Raw genomic sequence first — 20,742 nt, 5'->3', positions numbered from 1 at the left:
ATGTGCTCCCGTTTAAATTTGTATCACCTGCAAGTGCAAAAAAAACAAGTGCAACGCTATCATACTGTAATTAGTGTTCTAATTAACACCTTGTCCTTTTCTGGAGCTAACTGATTAACAGTGTGTTTGCCGCGTTCACGTCTCATTAGCGTTTAGCCATTGATTGAATAATATGTCTGTAGTTTGTTTGCGAACAGGTTTGTTTTGTTGTTGAGGGATTTTCTGGTCAAACCGTTTTTCTGACAGCAATAACTGTCATTCAACACATCGCAAAACATGTATTACTATGGAGACTGTAATAAAGGTGGCAGGGATGTATTACATTAGACATTACAATACACTACTGTACCAGATCTGAATCAAGTCTACCGTGTTATAGGTAATGTGTCCACAACAAATCATTTCCAACTCCTCTGTACCCTACTAAAAATAACATCACTTGCGGAAATGAGAACATTTGTTACTGTACACTGTATGCATACAATAACTGGGGATTTTGAATAATTCGGTTTTGACTGGCATATGTGACAATTGATCAATGACCCAGGAAAACAATTGATTCTAGTATTTTAACACCCTGGTGGCTTTGTCATAAAAATGCATGCTTAGCACACACACACACACACACACACACACACACACACACACACACACACACACACACACACACACACACACACACACACACACACACACACACACACACACACACACACACACACACACACACACTCACACACTCACAGGGAGGGGAGTGTGCACCACAGCTTTGGTTAAAGTGATGGGCAAGTGGAAGAGGTCACTGATGACTATCGATCAATGAGGCTGGGAGGCCAGCCAGCCTGGCAGATCGGTTTGTCACTCAGTGGAAGGGGATAGATTTGTGTGTCACTGTCTGTCTCACTGCTGTACAGCCTCTTGGGATGGGTAGGGGGGCATAGGCTGTACCCCTCACGGGGTTGTTCATTACAACCTGTCCAGGAAACCGATAAGGAACCTCAGACTGAGAAATATTAACGTTCCTTTTGGACAGCTAATTATAGCCGGTGTCTGAGTTTTTCCTCTCTGTTAAAGATAGAAAAGTTGGATTTGTACGTGTCAAGTGAACAGCGCGGTGAACACTTAATCAATACTCCATCTTCATCTATCAGAAGGTGATATTTGATATTTACCTCGGCTGGGTTTGGACAAATGTATGTGACGGGTATTTTGTTTTGTGTTGTACTTGATGATAAGTTAAGCTAACTCAAAGCTAGCCTGCTTCTGTAGCTCTATTGGATAATTGTACTTTTTCTATCAGATAGTATATTTACAATCCAGTCTCTCAAACTTGTGCAAGCATTGTTTTTATTCCGTTCTTACATTTTTGTCATTTAGCAGATGCTCTTATCCAGAGCGACTCACAGTAGATACTGTGTAATTATTGTTTTTTTCATACTGGTCCCCCGTGGGAATCAAACACACAACACTGGCATTGCAAGTGCCACACTCCACCAAGTGAGCCACACGGGACGTACCAAAGCAGCATCCTAAGCTTCCGGGCGTGCATACTTTAATTCTGAGACACATGGTGACAGCTTAGATAGTCACAAGAAGTTACGGAGGCCTACAACATCACCACACCACGCTGCATTCATCCAGACCCAATGACTCTTTCTTGACTTTCTCTGTTAGCTAGCCTTGTTTGCTCACCCTTTATGTTTACAGTTGGCCACTCTTCAGTCAATAGCGACTGGCGACCACGTCTTTGGTGGTATTCGAGGGGATTTTGGGATAATTTAATGTGCCAGGGCGCCTGGGATATAATTCGATTTGGTCCGATACAGTTTTAAACAGAGCGATGACACCACTTCCTTTCCAAAGCACATACTTGGGGCCCTGTGTCATCGTCACATTTCAGCCTTCCAAACAGATGACTTATTGTGGATAGAGAATGGTTGTGAATGGAGAGAGGAGATGCACAGTGGGTCAATGAGGATTTTGGGCTAATGTAATCGGAGAGATTATATTGAGTGTTTAGTTGTCAAGAGACTCCTGGTTTGCTTTGAAACATGACTCTTTTGAATGGTCCCTCAGTGCCTCTAATTTGTCATCATTACCTAAAAGGATGAATATGTGTTGCGCTTAAAGTCTCCTCTGCGAACTAGGAATGGAGCCTCCCGACTCGGGTTACAAGAAACACACACATCTATGTAACCTCAGTCCATTAGACCTCCAATACATAACCAAAGAAGATGGAGTTACACAGTTTCATAACTGGCAGTGATAGAAAGAGAGAAAGAGATGGCCTGCAAACCAAGCGCACTTGAATGTTTACTACATGAGGTCGACAGTCATTGGATCTGATTCCAATATGCTTGGTCTGTGGCACCAAGCCCCCTGAGGGAGAACCATCTTTTTGGGGAGAAGCGTTTCCAGACACAGTAGGAAGCCGTGTGAACGTGTCTCCTGGAGCCCATGCTCAAGACAGGGGGGAAGCATCCTCTTTGATTAGATTACATGCTTGGCTGTGATGAGAGAGGAATGAAATCACATCTCTGAGTTTTTTACATGTCCGTGTTTTTCACATTGTGTTTTTTACATTGTGTTTTTTACGTCTGTGTTTTTTACATTGTGTTTTTTACATGTCTGTGTTTTTCACATCTGTGTTTTTTTACATCTGTGTTTTTATACATCATTATTGAATCCCCCCAGCTGGTCATGATTTCATCGGGGACTCATTTTGTATTTTAATTTGGAGCAAATTTGAACTAGAAATTATTATTCTTCTTTATCTCGTTCTCACCAATACCGGCTGTCCGATATTGAGTTTACTATGTTCTGTATGTACTAACATCCCAGACTAACTGGGCCTTAGGAACTCATGTGTCTGTTCAAATACAGATGCTTCAATGTTGGAAACGAATGGATTCACATCATACATGTTTCATTTCTGAATACATTGTTGTATGTATTCAATGTGTAGCTACTAGATAGACATTTACCATCTACAGGTACTCAAACTCAAAGCCTGGGTTTGGGCATTAAGGATACATACAATGCCTTCAGAAAGTATTCACACTTTCTCCACATGTTGGTGTGTTACAGCCTAAATTTAAAATGGATACAATTTAAATGTGTTGGTCACTGGCCTATACACAATACCCTATAATGTCAAAGTGGAATTATGTTTTTCTTTTTTTTGTTTTTTTTTACAAATGAATTACAAATGAAAAGCTGAAATGTCTTGAGTTAATAAGTATTCAACCCTTTGTTATGGCAAGCCCAAATACATAATAAGTGGCATGGACTCAGTCTGTGTGTCATAATAGTGTTTAACATGATTTTTGAATGACTACCTGTGATGTCCTGACCATAGACAGCTCTTATTTTCTATGGTAGAGTAGGTCAGGGCGTGACTGGGGATTTTTCTAGTTATTATTTTCTATGTGGGGTTCCAATTTAGTTTTTCTATGTTTGGGTGTTTGGTATGATTCTCAATTAGAGGCAGTTGGCTATCGTTGTCTCTAATTGGGGATCATACTTAAGTAGCATGTTTTCCACCTGTGGGTTATGGGATATTATTTTGAGTTAGTGCATGTAGCACCTTTGTAGTCACGTTTCGTTTATTCTTTATTGTTTTTGTATTTTGCTAAGTTTCACTTCATAATAAAGATGTGGAACGCTACTCACGCTGCACCTTGGTCCGTCTATACACACGAACGTGACAGAATATCCCATCAAACCAGGACCAAGCAGCGTGCCCAGGAGGAGCAGGGATCCTGGGCCTGGGAGGAAAGCTAGGAGTGGAGGACACCCTGGATGTGAAATCATGGCAGGAGACAGAAGCCTGCCATGGAAGCAGGTGGAGGCAGCGAAGGAACAACAGCGACGACACCGGGGTTCGCGGCCACAGAGAAAGCCCAAAAGACAGCCCTAAAAAAAAATTGGGGGGGGGGCACATGGAGTGGTCGGCAGAGCCGAGGAGTGCGTCAGAGACCGTCGAGGAGTTATTGGATAAATTGGAGGAGAGTGAACGGAGGGGTGAGTTAGAGACCTTCGAGGAGTTGTTGGATAAATTGGAGGAGAGTGAAGCGAGAGAGCTGTTGGTTTGGCGTAGTATGCACGGAATTCGCCCTGAGGAGCGTGTTAGCCGTCTGATGCCACCTGATTCAGCTCCCCGTACTCGTCCTGAGAAGTGTGTTAAAGTTCCGGTACAATTGAGGCCGGCTATACACACCAGGTCTCCAGTACGTCTCCACAACCCAGTAGGTCCTGTGCCTGCTCCTCGCACTCTCCCTCAAGTGCGCCTTCCCAGTCAGGTGCGTCCTGTGCCTGTTCCTCGCACTCTCCCTGAAGTGCGTGTTCCCAGTCCGGTACGTCCTGTGCCTGTTCCTCGCACTCTCCCTGAAGTGTATGTTCCCAGTTCGGTACGTCCTGTGCCTGCTCCTCGCACTCTCCCTGAAGTGCGTGTCCCCAGTCAGGTACGTCCTGTGCCAGCTCCCCGCACTCGCCCTGAAGTGTGTGTCACCAGTCTGGTGCCACCTGTCCCGGCTCCACGCACCAGGTCTCCAGTGCGCCTTCACAGTCCAGAGCTTCCGGCGACAGTCCCCAGTCCAGAGCTTCCGGCGACAGTCCCCAGTTCAGAGCTTCCGGCGACAGTTCCCAGTTCAGAGCTCTGTACCCCACAAATACAATTATCTGAAAGATCCCTCAGTCAAGCAATGCATTTCAAACACAGATTCAACCACAAAAACCAGGGAGGTTTTCCGATGCCACGCAAAGAAGGTCACATATTGGTAGATGAGTTCAAATTTTAAAAAGCAGACATCGAATATCCCTTTGACTATGGTGAAGTTATTAATTACACTTTGGATGGTGTATCAATGCACCCAGTCACTACAAAGATACAGCCGTCCTTCCTAACTCAGTTGCCGGAGAGGAAGGAAACTGATCAGGGATTTCACCATGAGGCCAGTGGTGACTTTAAAACAGTTACAGAGTTTAATGGCTGTGATAGGAGAAAACTGAGAATGGACAATATTGTAGTTTCTGCAGAATACTAACCTAATTGACAGTCAAAGAAGGAATCCTGTACAGGGTAACATTTTTCCAAACATGCATCCTATTAGCAAACAAGGCACTAAAGTAATACTGCAAAAAATATGCCAAAGCAACTAACTTTTTGTTATGGGTACACTTGTAATCGTCATGGACTGGGGAGTTTTACAGGGTTTAAAAAATAAACGGCATGGAGAAAGGTAACAGGTCACAGACAAATCCTAGAGAAAAACGTGATTGAATCTGCTTTCCAACAGACACTGGGAGATTACTTCAACTTTCAGCAGGATAATAACCTAAAACTCAAGGTCAAATCTACTCTGGATTTGCTTACCAAGAAGACAGTGATTGTTCCGGAGCGGCCGAGTTACAGTTTTGACTTAAATTTACTTGAAAGTGGCGGTCAAGCAGTGATCAACATCAACTTGACAGAGCTTCGAGAATTTTTTAAAGAATAATGTGCAAATATTGTACATTCCAGGTGTGCAAAGCTCTTAGAAACATACCCAGAAAGACTCACAGCTGTAATTGCTGCCGAAGGTGATTCTAACATGTATTGACTCTAACATGTATTATAAATTAGATATTTCTGTAAATCATTTTTTAAATAAATTTGCCAAACATTTCTTAAAACATGTTTTCACTTTGTCATTATGGAGTGTTGTGTGTAGATGGCTGAGAAAAAAATCTATCTAATCCATTTTGAATCCAGGCTGTAAGACAACAAAATCGGGAGTAAGTCAAGTGGTATGAATACTTTGTGAAGGTACAGTATCCTTAGACAAAAGTGTATTATAGTCTCTTTAGATGATCATTTGAATGATACAGTTGAAGTCGGAAGATTACATAGACCTTAGCCAAACAGATTTAAACTCAGTTTTTCACAATTCCTGACATTTAATCCTAGTAAAAGTCCCTGTCTTAGGTCAGTCAGGATCACCACTTTATTTTAAGAATGTGAAATATCAGAATAATAGTAGAGCGAAGGATTTATTTCAGCTTTTATTTCTTTCATCACATCCCCAGTGGGTCAGAAGTTTGGTAGCATTGCGTTTAAATTGTTTAACTTGGGTCAAACATTTCCGGTAGCCTTCCACAAGCTTCTCACAATAAGTTGGGTGAATTTTGGCCCATTCCTCCTGACAGAGCTGGTGTAACTGAGTCAGGTTTGTAGGCCTCCTTCCTGGCACATGATTTTTCAGTTCTGCCCACACATTTTTTAAAGGATTGAGGTCAGGGCTTTGTGATGGCCACTCCAATACCCTGACTTTGTTGTCCTTAAGCCATTTTGCCACAACTTTGGAAGTATGCTTGGGTCATTGTCCATTTGGAAGACCCATTTGCGTCAAAGCTTTAACTTCCTGACTGATGTCTTGAGATGTTGCTTCAACATATCCACATAATTTTCCTACCTCATGATTTTCCTTCCTAATTTTCCTACCTCTATTTTGTGACGTGCACCAGTTCCTCCTGTAGCAAAGCACCCTCAAAACATGATGCTGCCACCCCCGTGCTTCACGGTTGGGATGGTGTTCTTCGGCTTGCAAGCCTCCCCCTTTATCCTCCAAACATAACGAATGCCATTATGGCCAAACAGTTCTATTTTTGTTTCATCAGACCAGAGGACATTTCTCCAAAAAGTAAGATCTTTGTCCCCATGTGCAGTTGCAAACCGTCGCCTGGCTTTTTTATGGGGGTTTTGGAGCAGTGGCTTCTTCCTTGCTGAGCAGCTATTCAGGTTGTGTTGATATAGGACTTGTTTTACTGTGGATTTAGATACTTTTGTACCTGTTACCTCAAGGATATTCACAAGGTCCTTTGCTGTTGTTCTGGGATTGATTTGCACTTTTCGCACCAAAGTACGTTCATCTCCAGGAGACAGAACGCGTCTCCTTCCTGAGCGGTATGATGGATGCGTGGTCCCATGGTGTTTATACTTGCGTGCTATTGTTTGTACAGATGAACGTGATACTGTCAGGCGTTTGGAAATTGCTCCCAAGGATGAACCAGACTTGTGGAGGTCTACAATTTTTTTCTGAGGTCTTGGCTGATTTATTTTGATTTTCCCATGATGTCAAGCAAAGAGGCACTGAGTTTGAAAGTAAGCCTTGAAATACATCTACAGGTAAACCTCCAACTGACTCAAATGATGTAAATTAGCCTATCAGAAGCTTCTAAAGCCATGATATAATTTTCTGGAATTTTCCAAGTTGTTTATAGCACAGTCAACTTAGTGTAGGTAAACTTCTGACCCACTGGAATTGTGATACAGTAAATTATAAGTGAAATAATCTGTCTGTAAACAATTGTGGGAATAATTACTTGTGTCATGCACAAACAAGACATTTGTGGAGTGGTTGAAAAACGAGTTTTAATGACTCCAACCTAAGTAATGACTCCAACCTATGTAAACTTCTGACTTCAACTGTATAAAGTGAATCTAACAGATTTTTATGTTCAACATGCCCTTCCACTTGTAACTTCCCCTCTATTTCTGATGCACGGTTTCTTAGGTGTCGTATTATTATTAGTTCATAAAGTTAAATCATCACAGTTTTCCTCTACTTGTTACTTTTCCTACCATTTTCCGGGCAACTATGGCTGCATCAGCGATTATCAAAGCTTAATGAATTTAGATTACAAAATATATATATTTTGCCCAGAGAGAAATTTATCCTGTGAGGGGAAGAAAATCTGTCAGAGAATTTACACACACACACACACACACACACACACACACACACACACACACACACACACACACACACACACACACACACACACACACACACACACACACACACACACACACACACACACACACACACACACACACACACACACACACCCGCACACACACACACACACACACACTACCGATATCCACAAGTCCTCCCTTGCCATATTTGTCTATCACAAAACTAAGTTATCAATCACTTCTCTTTCTGTCAATGCAAAAACTCACACTGGGAGAACAAAACAATATGAACACCTTCCTAATATTGAGTTGCACCCCCTTTTGCCCTCAGAACATCCTCAATTTGTCTGGTCATGGACTCTACAAGGTGTCGAAAACGTTCCACAGGGATGCTGGCCCATGTTCACCATCCTTTGGGTGGTGGACCATTCTTGATACACACAAGAAACTGTTGAGTGAGAAAAACCCTGCAGCGTTGCAGTTCTTGACACACTCAAACCGGTGCACCATGCACCCCATTCAAAGGCACTTAAATCTTTTGTCTTGCCCATTCACCCTCTGAATGGCACACATACACAATCCATGTCTCAGTTGTCTCAAGGCTTAAAAATCCTTGTTTTACCTGTCTCCTCCCCTTCATCTACACTGATTGAAGTGGATTTAACAAGTGACATCAATAAGTGATTGTAGCCTGGATTTACCTGGTCAGTCTATGTCATGGAAAGAGAAGGTGTTCCTAATGTTTGTATACTCAGTGAATATAACCTACAGTGTTGTTCACAATCTATTACCCTCCAATGATGGGTTTAAACGGCTCCCTTAGCTCCTCCCCTCTCAATCATCTCTGTTCAGTGTGAGAAAAAAGTTGAGGCGATTAAGAATGGGTCAGGTTTAGATGCATATCCCTCGTTCTCTCTCTCTTGGAGGCCAGATAATTAGGGGTCCATAATCTTTTGCTGAGAGAGCACCTTGTCCTCTCCCCTGTTTATAACATCATCAAAGTTGTGCCTCTGGGGGCCCCCAGCTTCGTTAATAATTTAGGTGTGCGCTGCCTGGTTTTAACAGGAAGCCCTTACTTATTGAGTTTGTAAACCATGTGGTGATTTACGAGAACACCTTGCGTGCATCATGCTCATTAAATAAAACTCTGAGGTAAACAGGACTGTCTTCTTTATTATTTATTTTCTCCTTCTGTCCCTCTCTCGCTCTCTCTGTCTCTCTCCCCTCTCTCTCTCTATCTGTCTTATTCCTCTCTCTCTCGTTCACTCTCACTCTCTTTACAGGGTGACTGAGCTGAGTGAGTTTGGAGTTGGGGAGAGTTATTGTGTGAGGTGACGGCACAGAGAACTAGACCTGTCTGTCTGTCTGTCTGTCTGTCTGTCTGTCTGTCTGTCTGTCTGTCTGTCTGTCTGTCTGTCTGTCTGTCTGTCTGTCTGTCTGTCTGTCTGTCTGTCTGTCTGTCTGTCTGTCGGCCTGTCTGCCTGACGGCCTGTCTGTTGGTCTGTCTGCCTGACGGCCTGTCTGTTGGTCTGTCTGCCTGACGGCCTGTCGGTCGGTCTGTCTGTCTGCCTGTCTGTCGGTCTTTCGGTCTGCCTGTCGCTAGCTGCTTCCAGATGGGCAGAGGGTAAGTACTTCATGCTCAGATGGAAGTCAAAGCACCGCTGCCCTGACCTTCAACACGCCACTTTATGGACCAATTAAGCTATTGGAATTGATTGTAATATGCCTTGGCTTCTTGGCTGGTCATGGTGGGGAGAAGCAGGGTGCTGGATGAATTGAATCATTTCTACACCTAGAGAATTTATGGCTTAGAGGAAGTTGAACACTGTGTGTGGGATTGGTGTGTGTGGAGAAGGGCGGGAGGGTAGTGTAGTGTGTTGGGGAAGGGCGGGGGGTAGTGTAGTGTGGTGGAGAAGGGCGGGGGGGTAGTGTAGTGTGTTGGGGAAGGGCGGGGGGTAGTGTAGTGTGGTGGGGAAGGGTGGGGGGTAGTAGTGGGGTGGGGAAGGGCGGGGGGTAGTGTAGTGTGTTGGGGAAGGGCGGGGGGTAGTGTAGTGTGTTGGGGAAGGGCGGGGGGGTAGTGTAGTGTGTTGGGGAAGGGCGGGGGGGTAGTGTAGTGTGTTGGGGAAGGGCGGGGGGGTAGTGTAGTGGGGTGGGGAAGGGCGGGAGGTAGTGTAGTGTGTTGGGGAAGGGCGGGGGGGTAGTGTAGTGTGTTGGGGAAGGGCGGGGGGGTAGTGTAGTGTGTTGGGGAAGGGCGGGGGGTAGTTTAATGTGGTGGAGAAGGGTGAGGGGGTAGTAGTGGGTTGGGGAACCCTCAACTTCCAAATCGTTCCTGCTCCAGAGTACAGCCCTCGGTGTAACGCTCATTCCTTCGACGATAAATGCAAATCCGACCATCACCCCTGGTGAGACAAAACCGCAACTCATCAGTGAAGAGCACTTTTTGCCAGTCTTGTTTGGTCCAGTGGCGGTGGGTTCATGCCCATAGGTGACGTTGTTGCCGGTGATGTCTGGTGAGGACCTGCCTTGCAACAGGCCTACAAGCCCTCAGTCCAGTCTCTTTCAGCCTATTGCAGACAGTCTGAGCACTGATGGAGGGATTGTGCGTTCCTGGTGTAACTCAGGCAGTTGTTATTGCCATCCTGTACCTGTCCTGCAGGTGTGATGTTCGGATGTACCGATCCTGTGCAGGTGTTGTTACACATGATCTGCCACTGCGAGGACGATCACCTGTCCGTCCTGTCTCCCTGTAGCGCTGTCTTAGGCGTCTCACAGTACGAACATTGCAATTTATTGCCCTGGCCACATCTGCAGTCGTCATGCCTCCTTGCAACATGCTTAAGACACATTCACCCAGATGAGCAGGGACCCTGGGCATCTTTCTTTTGGTGTTTTTCATAGTCAGTAGAAAGGCCTCTTTAGTGTCCTAAGTTTTCATAACTGTGACCTTAATTGCCTACCGTCAATAAGCTGTTAGAGTCTTAACGACCGTTCCACAGGTGCATGTTCATTAATTGTTTATAAAATAACTAATGACGGTCTGAAAAGAGGTTGGTTCAGTCATCTACCATAGTCGTGCACAACATCACAATCTATTTTCAAGTGGTTCTAAAGTATTCCTTGAAATTATTTATTTTAAGATTTCTGGTTTCTCAATTTGTATTTTTTGAAATGAAAGCCCTCATCTCTGTGCACTTTAATTGCCTACCGTCTATAAGCTGTTAGTGTCTTAACGACCGTTCAACAGGTGCATGTCCATTAATTGTTTATTTTTCAATGAACAAGCATGGTAAAAAGTTTTTAAACCAAATACAATGAAAATCTTTGAAGTTATTTGGATTTTAACGAATTATCTTTGAAAGACAGGGTCCTGAAAAAGGGAAGTTTCTTTTTTTGCTGAGTTTATTTAGCAGATGTTATTGCGGGTGTAGCGAAACGCTTGTGTTACTAGCTCCAACACTGCACTAGTATCTACAATTCACAACAATACACACAAATCTAAAAGTAAAATAATGGAATTAAGTAATATATAAATATTAGATTGAGCAATGTCGGAGTGGCGTTGACTAAAATACACTAGAATAGAATACAGTATATACATATGAGATGAGTAAAGCAGTATGTAAACATCATTAAAGTGACTAGTGTTCCACTATTAAAGTGGCCAGTGATTCCAAGTCTACGTGTATAGGGCAGCATCCTCTAAGGTGCAGTGTTCCTGTCACGTCCTGACCATAGAAAGCTGTTATTTTCTATGGTAGAGTAGGTCAGGGCGTGACAGTTTTTTTTTCTAGTTTAGATTTTCTATGTTGTGATGTTCTAGTTTTGTATTTCTATGTTGGGTTTTTGTTTGGGATAATCTCCAATTAGAGGCAGCTGGTCATCGTTGTCTCTAATTGGAGATCATACTTAAGTAGGTGTTTTCCCACCTGGGTTTGTGGGAGATTGTTTTTGAGTAGTGTATGTTAACTCTTCGTCACGGTTTGTTGTTCTTGTTGTTCTTGTTGTTCTTGTTGTTTGTTCAGTTTATTTTGTATGTATTGCATAGTTTCACCGTTCAATAAAATATGTGGAACGATAATCACGCTGCACTTTGGTCCGCTTCATCCTACGACAACCGTGACAGTTCCGTAACCGGGTGGAAGCCGAGCTAGTGATGGCTATTTAACAGTCTGATGGCCTTGAGATAGAAACTGTTTTTCAGTCTCTTGGGCCCAGGTTGATGCACCTGTACTGACCTCACCTTCTGGATGATAGCGGGGTGATCAGGCTGTGGCTCGGGTAGTTGAATGCTACGCAGTCATGGGTGTACAGGGGGTACAGTAGGGGGCTGAGCACACACCCTTGTGGGGCTCTGTGTTGAGGATCAGCGAAGTGGGGTGGCCCACCACCTAGGGGTAGCCCGTCAGGAAGTCCAGGACCCAGTTGCACAGGGCGGGGTTCAGACCCAGGACCCCGAGCTTAATGATGAGCTTGGAGGGTACTATGGTGTTGAATGCTGAGCTATAGTCAATGAACAGAGTTCTTACATAGGTACTCCTCTTGTACAGATGGGATAGGGCAGTGTGCAGTGCGATGGTGATTGCATCGTCTGTGGATCTATTGGGGTGGTAAATGTCATTAGGGAGGACAGAAGACAGAGGACAGGTCAGTATGTTGTCCACCCATAGTCATTATGGAAGACAGAGGACGGAGGACAGGTCAGAATGTTGTCCACCCATAGTCATTAGGGAATGTGGAGGGCAGAGGACAGGTCAGTATGTTGTCCACCCATAGTCATTATGGAAGACAGAGGACGGAGGACAGGTCAGAATGTTGTCCACCCATAGTCATTAGGGAATGTGGAGGGCAGAGGACAGGTCAGTATGTTGTCCACCCATAGTCATTATGGAAGACAGAGGACAGAGGACAGGTCTGAATGTTGTCCACCCATAGTCATTAGGGAGGACAGAGGACAAGTAAGTATGTTGTCCACCCATAGTCATTAGGGAAGACAGAGGACAAGTAAGTATGTTGTCCACCCATAGTCATTGCTCCACTCTCAGACTTTGACAGACACCTCTCACCACGGCTTTCCAGGGGTCAGCAGGGGTCAGCAGGCCAAACTAAAGAGGGTCACTGAGAAACAAGAGTCAATCCTCTAATGAACTATGGGAGAAGAGGAAGGGGAGGGAAGAGGAGAGAAAGAGGGTGTCTTTCCATCTCTCTTTTACTCTGTCTCTCTCTGTCTCTCTCTCTCTCTCTCTCACTCTGTCTCTCTCTCACTCTTACTCTCACTCTGTCTCCCTCACTCTCACTCTCTCTCTCTCTGTTTTTCACTCAATTAAATTCAATTCAATTTCAATTTAAGAGATCCAGAGAAGTCTCTCTCCAAATTAACACAGGAATATACTTTGTCTCCATATACTGAAACTCTAACATGTTCTAAAGCAAATACTGGAAAAATATTCCTAACAGAGAATGTGGGGAATGGTCAGAAAAGAGCTAAAGAATAATAATGTCATATGGGTTGTTATTTTGTGATGTCATTAAAAGTGTTATAAAGGAAATACTGTAACTTGATAAGTATATACACTACATGCACGAAGTCTCCATCCTTAAGGTTGTATATGAAATATGAAAAATTATTAAAGTTGTTAAGATAGGAATGTGATTTTAGGAGTCATAAGAGATAATTTGTCTCCTATAAACTTTGCACAGTAAGTAGCTACGCCCAGAGTGAGGTCAGAGAGCATGTCAACCTGACGGAACCGTCCCTTTTGATCGGAGTGCATAAAAAAGATTGGTAAAAAAAATGTACATTCAGACCAAAAAGACGTTTTAGCTTCAGCTCATGTCCGAAGTGGTTCAAACTCTGAATATCAACAGGAGGTGGATGCGAGAAGCTCACCTCCCAAGACAATCATTGGTACGGCTGATTAGCTATCCTAAGTCAAATATCTAGAAAAGCACATTTAAGTGGAACCATTCTACTATTTTTCAAATCATCCTATTCTACTACTCTTCTCAAGTCACCGTATTTTACAACTCTCCTCACCAATGGGAACCGTCGACATTGCTGGCTAGCCTATCTTCCAAGGAGCATCTTCCAGAGTGAACAACAGTAGAAGACGGGAAAGGGGGACCCCTTTAGGACAATCAGAGCCTGACAAGCATGCCGCTGAAAGGCCCACACCCTTCCTAAGAAGGCCTGGTTCCGACAGAGATAAACGGCGAACGAAGGGATTCACACGTAAATACATTCATGATTTCTTACTCCAAACAGGTGGCAGTTCATGTGCAAAGTATATGATTACTGTGAGAATAGTTTATATTTTCCCTCCCTCTTCATCTTCTTCATAACAAACTGCTATATGTTGTGTCAGTCTGCTAGGGACCTTTTTCTCATGTATTGAGTGCGCATGTTATCCTGTTTTATCATTTAGTTAGCTAGTAAATAAATAATTAAACCAATTTGTGTAGTACTGAATCATAAGTAAGGCTGGGTTTTTTGCAGATGCCGGAGGTTACAACTGTTCAAAATGATGATACGATATGAGGCTATGATTAATACGTTGACTGTTTTATGGATGTGATAGGTAAAGACTGTTAGAGTTTAATTCGGGAGATGGTAACTCTTTAAACAACCGTTCTCATGGTGCCCCAAATTCCTAGTGAGTTAATTGTAACAATTAAACATAGTGTGTTGATTCGATAAATAGCAGTCGTCAGATTGATGAAAGTAAAGTCACAACACTGTGTATTCTCTGTTTAGGGCCAAATAGCATTGTAGTTTGCTCAGTATTTTGGAAATTCATTCCAATGTTTCAAGTAATTATCTTTTTGTTTTCTCATGATTTGGTTTTGGTCTAACTGTGTTGCTGTCCTGCTTGCTTAGGGGGCTCTTCTCCAGGTTAATCTCCAGGTGATGGATTTTTTATGGAAGGTTTGGGAATCGCTTCTTTTTAGGTAGTTGTAGAATTTAACAGCCCTTTTCTGGATTTTGATAATTAGTGGGTTTTGGACTTTTATTAATTGGTTATTTGGTGTTTTACGTTGTTCACGGAGGATATTTTTGCAGAATTCTGCATGCAGAGTCTCAATTTGGAGTTTGTCCCATTTTGTGAATTGATTGGTGAGCGGACCCCAGACCTCACAACCATAAAAGTTGATTCAAGCGATTTTAGCCAGATCCTAATTGGTATGTCAAATTTTATGTTCCTTTTGATGGCGTAGAAGCCCATTCTTGCCTTGTCTCTCAGGTCGTTCACAGCTTTGTGGAAGTTACCTGTGGCGATGATGTTTAGGCCAAGGTATGTATCGTTTTTTGTGTGCTCTCGGGCAACACTGTCTAGATGGAATTTGTATTCGTGGTCCTGGCAACTGGAATTTTTTTTGAACAGCATTATTTTTGTCTTACTGCGATTTAATGTCAGGGCCCAGGTCTGACAGAATCTGTGCAGAAGATCTAGGTGCTTCTGTAGTCCCTCCTTGGTTGGGGACAGAAGCACCAGATCATCAGCAAACAGTAGACATTTGACTTCAGATTGTAGTAGGGTGAGGCCAGGTGCTGCAGACTGTTCTAGTGCCCTCGCCAAATCATTGATATATATGTTGAAGTGGGTGGGCCTTAAGCTGCATCCCTGTCTCACCCTGCGGCCCTGTGGAAAGAAATGTGTGTGTTTTTTGCCAATTCTAACCACACACTTGTTGTTTGTTTACATGGATTTCATGATGTTGTTTGTTTTTCCCCCAACACCACTTTCCATCAATTTGTATAGCAGACCTTCATGCCAAATTGTGTCAAAAGCTTTTTTTTTATCAACAAAGCATGAGAAGACTTTGCCTTTGTTTTGGTTTGTTTGTTTGTCAATTAGGGTGTGCAGGGTTAGTACGTGGTCTGTCGTACGGTAATTTGGTAAAAATTTGACATTTGATCATTACATTGTTTTTGCAGAGGAAATACAAGTCTACAAGTCTGCTGTTAATGATGATGCAGAGTATTTTCCCAAGGTTGCTGTTGACGCATATCCTCTGGTAGTTATTGGGGTGAAATTTGTCTCCGCCTTTGTGGATTGGGGAGATCCAAATATTGGGGAAGATGCCAGAGCAGACGATGATGTTAAAGAGTGTAAGTATAGCCAATTAGAATTTGTGGTCTATATAATTTATCATTTCATTTAGGATACCATCAACCTCACAGGCCTTTTTGGGTTGGAGGGTTTGTATTTTGTCCTGTAGCTCATTCAATGTAATTGGAGAATCCAGTGAGTTCTGGTAGTCTTTAATAGTTGATTCTAAGATTTGTATTTGATAATGTATATCTTTCTGCTGTTTGTTCTTTGTCACAGAGCCAAAACGATTGGAGAAGTGGTTTATCCATACATCTCTGTTTTGGATAGATAACTCTTCATGTTGTTGTTTGTTTAGAGTTTTCCACTTTTCCCAGAAGTGGTTAGATTCTATGGATTCTTCGATTACATTGAGCTGATTTCTGACGTGCTGTTCCTTCTTTTTCCGTAGTGTATTTCTGTATTGTTTTAGTGATTCACCATAGTGAAGGTGTAGGCTCAGGTTTACTGTATTGTTTTAGTGATTCACCATAGTGAAGGTGTAGGCTCAGGTTTTCTGTATTGTTTTAGTGACTCACCATAGTGAAGGTGTAGGCTCAGGTTTTCTGTATTGTTTTAGTGATTCACCATAGTGAAGGTGTAGGCTCAGGTTTTCTGTATTGTTTTAGTGACTCACCATAGTGAAGGTGTAGGCTCAGGTTTTCTGTATTGTTTTAGTGACTCACCATAGTGAAGGTGTAGGCTCAGGTTTTCTGTATTGTTTTAGTGACTCACCATAGTGAAGGTGTAGGCTCAGGTTTTCTGTATTGTTTTAGTGACTCACCATAGTGAAGGTGTAGGCTCAGGTTTTCTGGGTCTCTATCGTTTTGGTTGTATAGGTTTCTCAATTTCTTTCTTAGGTTTTTGCATTCTTCTTCTAACCATTTGTCATTGTTGTTCATTTGTCTGCTTGAAATATTTGTCTGCTTGAAATTTTTTGATTGGATAGGGAAGCTGAGAGGTCAAATATACGGTTTAGGTTTTCTACTGCCAAGTTTACAACTTCACTATTACAATGAAACATTTTGTCAATGAAATTGTCTAGAAGGGATTGAATTTGAAGTTGCCTAATTGTTGTTTGGTAGGTTTCACACTACTTTCCTTCCATCTATAGATTTTCTTAATATTATTCAGTTCCTTGGCTTTGATGCCTCATGATTGAGCATAGCTCTGTACAAGTTTTTTTTCTTCACCTTTATTTAACCAGGTAGGCCAGTTGAGAACTAGTTCTCATTTACAACTGCGACCTGGCCAAGATAAAGCAAAGCAATGCATCACAAACAACAACACAGAGTTACACATGGAATAAACAAACATACAATCAATAATACAATACAAAAAATCTATATACAGTGTGTGCAAATGAGGTAGGATAAGGGAGGTTAGGCAATAAATAGGCAATAGTGGCAAAATATTTACAACATGGCAATTAAACACTGGAGTGATAGATGTGCAGAAGATAAATGTGCAAGTAGAGATACTGGGGTGCAAAGGAGAAAAATAAATAACAGTATGGGGATGAGGTAGTTGGATGGGCTATTTAAAGATGGGCTTTATACAGGTGCAGTAATCTGTGAGCTCCTCTGACAGCTGGTGCTTAAAGTTAGTGAGGGAGATATGAGTCTCCAGCTTCAGTGATTTTTGCAGTTCATTCCAGTCATTGGCAGCAGAGAACTGGAAGGAAAGGCGGCCAAAGGAGGTGTTGGCTTTGGGGATGAGCAGTGAAATATACCTGCTGGAGCGCGTGCTATGGTGACCAGTGAGCTGAGATAAGGCGGAGCTTTACCTAGCAAAGACTGATAGATGACCTGGAGCCAGTGGGTTTGGCGATGAATATGTAGCGAGGACCAGCCAACGAGAGCATACAGGTCGCAGTGGTGGGTAGTGTATGGGGCTTTGGTGACAAAACAGATGGCACTGTGATAGACTGCATCCAATTTGCTGAGTAGAGTATTGGAGGCTATTTTGTAAATGGAATCGCCAAAGACAAGGATCAGTAGGATAGTCAGTTTTACAAGGGTATGTTGGGCAGCATGAGTGAATGAGGCTTTGTTGCAAGAAAGGAAGCCAATTCTAGAATTAACTTTGGATTGGAGATGCTTAATATGAGTCTGGAAGGAGAGTTTACAGTCTAACCAGACACCTAGGTATTTATAGTTGTCCACATATTCTAAGTCAGAACCGTCCAGAGTAGTGATGCTAGGCGGGTGGGAGGATTAGGGCAGTTTATCGGTTTGTTTTGCTAGCATTAAGAGCAGTTGGAGGCCACGGATGGAGTGTTGTATGGCGTTGAAGCTCGTTTGGAGGTTTGTTAATACAGTGTCCAAAGAAAGGCCAGACGTATACAGCATGGTGTCGTCTGCGTAAAGGTGGATCAAAGAATCACCCGCAGCAAGAGTGACATCATTGATATATACAGAGAAAAGACTCGGCCCGAGAATTGAACCCTGTGGCACCCCTATAGAGACTGCCAGAGGCCCTGACAAGAGACCCTCCGATTTGAAACACTGAACTCTATCTGAGAAGTAGTTGGTGAACCAGGCGAGGCAGTCATTAGAGAAACCAAGGCTGTTGAGTCTGCCGATAAGAATACGGTGATTGACAGGGTCGAAAGCCTTGGCCAGGTCAATGAAGACGGCTGCACAGTACTGTCTTTTATTGATGGCGGTTATGATATCGTTTAGGATTCTTGAGCGTGGCTGAGATGCACCTGTGACCAGCTCGGAAACCAGATTGCATAGCGGAGAAGGTACGGTGGGATTCGAAATGGTCGGTGATCTGTTTGTTCACATGGCTTTCGAAGACTTTAGAAAGGCAGAGCAGGATGGATATATATAGGTCTGTAACAGTTTGGGTCTAGAGTGTCTCCCCTTTGAAGAGGGGGATGACCGTGGCCGCTTTCCAATCTTTAGGAATCTCAGACGATACGAAAGAGAGGTTGAACAGACTAGTAATAGGGGTTGCAGCAATGGCGGCGGATAATTTTAGGAAGAAAGGGTCCAGATTGTCTAGCCCAGCTGATTTGTAGGGATCCAGATTTTGGAGCTCTTTCAGAACATCAGCTGTCTGGATTTGGGTGAAAGAGAAGTGGGGGGGGGGGCTTGGGCCAATTTCTGCGGGGGGTGCAGAGCTGTTGGCCGGGGTTGGGGTAGCCAGGTGGAAAGCATGGCCAGCCGTAGAAAAACGCTAATTGAAATTCTCGATTATCGTGGCTTTATCAGTGGTGACAGTGTTTCCTAATCTCTGTGCAGTGGGCAGCTGGGAGGAGGTACTCTTATTCTCCATGGACTTTTCAGTGTCTCAAAACTTTTTGGAATTACTGATGCAGGATGCAAATTTCTGTTTGAAAAAGCTAGCCTTTGCTTTCCTAACTGACTGTTTGTATTGGTTCCTGACTTCCCTGAAAAGTTGCATATCGCGGGGACTATTCGATGCTAGTGCAGTACGCCACAGGGTGTTTTTGTGCTGGTCAATGGCAGTCAAGTCTGGAGTGAAACAAGGGCTATATCTGTTCTTAATTCTCCATTTTTTGAAAGGGGCATGCTTATTTAAGATGGTGAGGAAAGCCCTTTTAAAGAACAACCAGGCGTCCGCTACTGACGGGATGAGGTCAATATCCTTCCAGGATGCCCGGGCCAGGATAATTAGAAAGGACCGATCGCAGAAGTGTTTTAGGGTGTCTTTGACAGTGATGAGGGGTGGTCGTTTGACTGCGGACCCATAACGGACGCAGGCAATGAAAACAGCAGAGGTGTATTTAGAAGGGAAGTTGGTCAGGATGATATCTAAGAGGGTGCCCATGTTTACGGATTTGGGGTTGTACCTGGTAGGTTCCTTGATAATTTGTGTGAGATTGAGGGCATCTGGCTTAGATTGTAGGACGGCCGGGATGTTAAGCATATCCAATTTAGGTCACCTAGCAGTACGAACTCTGACAATAGATGGGGTGCAATCACTTCACATATGGTGTCCAGGGCCCAGCTGGGAGCTGAGGGGGGTCTATAACAAGCGGCAACAGTGAGGGACTTATTTTTGGAGAGATGGATCTTCAAAGTAGAAGCTCAAACTGTTATTGTGTAGACCTGAATAGTATGACCGAACTCTGCAGGCTATCTCTACAGTAGATTGCAAATCCTCCCCCTTTAGCAGTTCTGTCTTGACGGAAAATGTTGTAATTGGGGATGGACATTTCTGAATTTTTGGTGGCCTTCATAAGCCAGGATTCAGACACTGCTAGGACATCAGGGTTGGCAGAGTGTGCTAAAGCAGTGAATAAATCAAATTTAGGGAGGAGGCTTCTGATGTTAAAATGCATGATCCCAAGGCTTTTACGGTTGCAGAAGTCAACAAATGAGAGCACCTGGGGACACACAGGGCCTGGGTTAACCTCTACATCACCAGAGGAACAGAGGATGAGTAGGATGAGGGTACGGCTAAAGGCTATATGAACTGGTCGTCTAGTGCTTTGTGAACAGAGAATAAAAGGAGCAGATTTCTGGGCGTGTAGGATCGATTCAGGGCAAAGTGTACAGACAAGGGTATGGTAGGGTGTGAGTACAGTGGGGGTAAACCTAGGCATTGAGTGATGATGAGAGAGGTTGTATCTCTGGAGGCGCCAGTCAAGCTAGGTGCGGTCTCCGCATGTGTGGGGTGTGGGACAAGGGGGCTATCTGAGACATGTTGAGCAGGATTAGGGGCTCCGCAGTAAAATAAAACAATGAGAGCTGCCCTAAACAACAGTATACAAGGCATATTGACATTAGAGAAAGGAATAAAGCAATCACAGGTGTTGATAGGGAGAGCTAAGACAACAACGGGTGAGACAACAATGGGTAAACAGCTAGGACAACAACAACGTGTAAATGGCGATGAATGGGCAGAGAGGGTCAGTTAGTTACACACAGGCCCTGAGTTTGA

This window comes from Salmo salar, chromosome 19 (genome assembly GCF_965601325.2).
Source record: "Salmo salar chromosome 19, fSalSal1, whole genome shotgun sequence".
Taxonomy (NCBI): Eukaryota; Metazoa; Chordata; class Actinopteri; order Salmoniformes; family Salmonidae; genus Salmo; species Salmo salar.
This window is presented reverse-complemented; position numbering follows the sequence as displayed.